General features: G+C 59.9%; 1 protein-coding gene across 1 annotated transcript in view; it reads left to right on the forward strand.

Annotated features, from left to right (window-relative positions):
* Window positions 1–3702, forward strand: part of LHX6 (LIM homeobox 6) — a 17034-nt gene that overhangs the window by 5136 nt on the left and 8196 nt on the right. The gene's annotated exons all lie outside the window — the stretch shown is intronic.

Raw genomic sequence — 3702 nt, forward strand, 5'->3', positions numbered from 1 at the left:
CCCGGCTCCCGGGAGCATCCCAGCCCGCAGCCTGGTGAGCCCGGGACAGCCGGGACCCGGCACTCGGCAAAGGACAAACCTGACTCTTGAGATGGTGTTTTTTGATATTTTTGGGTTTTTTTTTATTTTAATTTTTTTTATTTATTATTTACTGCAGATGAAGTGTGGGGGTTCTTTTTTTTAAGAGCAAAGCAGAAAACCTATCTTGATGCGTGCGGGTCTTTGGAGCCAAGGCGGACGGGAAGGGGCGGCGGGATGCGCTCTGCCTTGGAGCACACGGCGGCTTTTATCCCACCAGCGCTAATTCCCCGGGAGCCGGGGCTGTTCGCGGGCAGCCTGGGCTGGGGGGCCGTGTTCAGGCCTGGTCTGTCCGACCTTCCCTTCCCCACTCGCATGAGGGGCTGCGTAAGTGCTGGTGCTGCCGCAGCTCCGCGGCCTTGTGTGTGTTCTTAAGCAAATGCTGCTGTTTCCTGTGTCTTGTCAAATAATTGCGTTTGGCATCCAGGGTTCCAGCACTTCGAGGAGGACCAAATTAAAATTGGAGCTCATTGAGCAGGACGTTGTGTTCTCGGGCAATGCGAGGGCCGCTCACGGCCAAGCTCCCGCAGCTCTGGTCACAGGGAGGCCCGGTGTGATCCCAGTGTGATTCCCACAACACCCCGCTGGGACCCCGTGGCTCCCTGCCTCGCTGGGCAGCCCTTAGGCACACGATCGCGGGGTCACCAGTCCCAGCGTGTGTCCCTGGGGGCTGGGACAGCAAGAGACCAGCGGGTGAGGCGGCATCCACAGCTCAGCTACGGCCCAGGTGACCTCCATCACCCCTCGCCATCGTGCCCCACTGGGACGATGCTCCTGCTCGAGCACTGCCGTGGCTCGGCGTGGAGATGGACTCGCTGCAGCAACCCGCTGCAGCTGTGCAATTTGGGGTGATTTCTGGAAGCCGCAGCTGACTCTGGGGGCTGTGTTAGGGGCTTCCTACAGAGAGGACTCGTGAGGTGACAGGAATGTTTGGAGCTGTGGGTGGCCCTGGGCGCTGGGCGTCCCTTGCCCCGTCCCCGCAGGCAGGGATGGACAGCAGGGCTCAGGGAGCTGCGGCACCCGGGTACGAGCGACGTATGAGAGCCAGGACGCACCAGGGCGTCCTCCCGCCTCTGCTCTTCCCGTGCCCCAGATGTTGCGGCCGCCCCTGGGGGAGGCGGGATGAGTGTCTCTGGAATGAGTCTCTCTGGGATGAGTCTTTCCCGGTAATGTCGTTGGCAGTTTCCATCTCCCAGAGCAAACCGTTGCGGAGAGCCGGCAGCATCCGCTCAACCGACCACAAACTACGCACAGGGCCTGAGCCGATGGCTCCGGCAGATGTTGGTGATGCCCCGGCCTGTGTTGCAGTGCTGGGCTCGGAGAAAGTCTCCGGCTCTGCGTCTCCTGCTGCAGTGTGGCCCCGTCCCTGTCCCTGCCAGGCGGGTGGCAGGAGCCATGGGGTACCCCTCGCCTGGTGCTCTGCCACCCTGAGCAGACAGGGCTCTTTGGACTCTCACTGCCCCGTGAGCTTGGTGAACTAAAGTCTATTTTATTTTTGAGCCGTTATTTCCAGTGCCGACAGGTCAGGGCAGCCTGCCTGCAGGCGTTTCTCTCCCCGTTCCTGTGTTGCTTGCGGTGATGGTCTCTGTTGGTTTGACAGCGAGTGCCCGTGCCCAGCCCCAGCTCAGCGTGGTTTCTGTAAAACCTGATCGCTGTGGATGGTGCTGGAGGCAGGTGTTGGCCGAGAGCCACAGGCACAGCATCGGCGGTTGCCGGTGCCGCAGCCTGCGCAGTCCCCGTGCTCGCATCTGGCTGCCGAGCCTCAGCCTCTCGCCGGGCGCTGCTTGTGCCGTGGCTCTGCAGGGGACAGTGGTGTCAGCCCCTGCCTGCGCTGGCTGCTGCGGCCCCCCGAGCCCCTGCACCCTCAGCAGCCCCTGCCCTGCTCCCTGGGAACTGCCACCAACCTGGGGGTCCCGCCTGGCCCCAGGGGGACACCGTGATGTGGGTCTGGGGCCACCTGGGTGTCTCCCCCAGATCCCAGCTGGTGTGTGATGGGGACATGTGATCTTTCCCGTGCGGTGCCCTGTGCCTCAGTTTCCCCTCTGTCCCAGAGGCATCGGGACATGCCTGTCCCCATGCTGTGTTCCCCCCCCCTCCCGCAGCAAGCTGTGATTCAAGCGGGGAGCAGCGATTACCACGTGCTATTAGCTTGGTAAGCCTGCCCCTCGTTTGATACCGTTCAGCAAGTACGACTGTTTACATAGCACATTGTTCAAAGTAATTCAATTTACAGGAATGATCTTTACTTCTAAATAAAAAATTAATACAGTTCTTTTGTTTGTGCGTTTATATAAACTAGCTGGCACAAAGTCAGTTTACAATGTTCCCATCTGAAGTAAATTAGTGAAGTCTCTTAGCTAGGTCTCTGTATAATTTCAGCACAGAAATGTCCTCTCTGAAGCAGCGTTTTTGGGTGGTTTTTTTTTTTGGTCAGCTATGGTCAGGCTGAAAAATTTAAACCTTTCTTTTCCTCCCAAATAGTTTTGCAATTAGTAATTCCATTGCAGGACGGTCTTTCTGCATCTCGTTGAGCCCACAGTGGGCGGCAGCAGCTCTGCGGCGTGGGGTCGGCGCCCGTTGGCTGCGGTGGGCTGACCTGGGCTCTTCCACCACCCGTCTGCAGCGACTGGGGCTGCTCTGGCCGACCGAAACCGAGGGGCTTGCGGTGTGGGGTGTCTCCTGCCATTTGGTGTGGTCATCCCTTCTCGGTGTTTTGTGCCTGCACTGAGAGATGCTGGAGCTGCTCGGATAGGGGTGGCAGCAGCTCCGCTCCCCGGCCAGCGCAGGGGTTGGGAGCGCGCAGGCCCCGGCTGCGGTGGGGGGCCGGGTGGGAGCCCCCGGGAGCCGGAGGCAGCGGTGGCTGGTGTGCTGGGGGTGTGCGGGGAAGCTCAGCGGCTGCAATCAGGGCTGTGTCGGAGCCAGCATCAGCTCTGTGGTGACAGAGGAGATGCTCGCTTCTCCCCTGCTGCTCTTGCTGCTCATTGCATTTATTTTTTTAAGCAGCAGTAATACCAAAATGCAGAAGCCAAACCAAGGCTGCGCCTGACCCTGCCTGTGCTGCAGGCAGCACCTCCTGGCAGGCGCCGACCCGGGGTTGCAGGGCCGCAGGGCCATGTCTGCTGCTCCCCATGAATCGCCCACCCTCAGCCAGCAGCATCCTGGCAGAAATGGTTTTTTTCAGAAGTGTGCAAAACGCCCGGCGCAGGGATCCTGGCCATCTTGTTGCCTCTTCATTGCACTGAGCTACTTTCCAGCGTAACTCACATAGGCACGATCATCGTCCTCTTGCAGCAAGGAGACTCCTCGTAGGAGGAAAAAGCAGATGCATGTGCCTGTACGTGTGAGGAGAAAACACATGTTTTGATTTATGGCAACGGGAGAGAACCAGCTCTGACACAGTTTCCATCCGAGTCTCACACTGGCTGTTATCAAAATAAAAAGCCCACGGGCTTGGAAGCTGAATCATGGCGCTGCGTCACCTCAGCCCCTTGGCTGCATCTGGCGCCGCGGGGCCGGGGCGAGTCAACACCCCGCTCCTGCCCGCGCCGCTGCCCGTGCTGCCCTGCCGCCGGGGATCGGCACTGGTGGGGCGGTTTCACTGCAGCTCGTTCCCTGCGTGGGTGT

The sequence above is a fragment of the Haliaeetus leucocephalus genome, unplaced genomic scaffold (genome assembly GCF_000737465.1).
Source record: "Haliaeetus leucocephalus isolate CR32 unplaced genomic scaffold, Haliaeetus_leucocephalus-4.0 Scaffold306, whole genome shotgun sequence".
In the NCBI taxonomy this organism is placed as follows: domain Eukaryota; kingdom Metazoa; phylum Chordata; class Aves; order Accipitriformes; family Accipitridae; genus Haliaeetus; species Haliaeetus leucocephalus.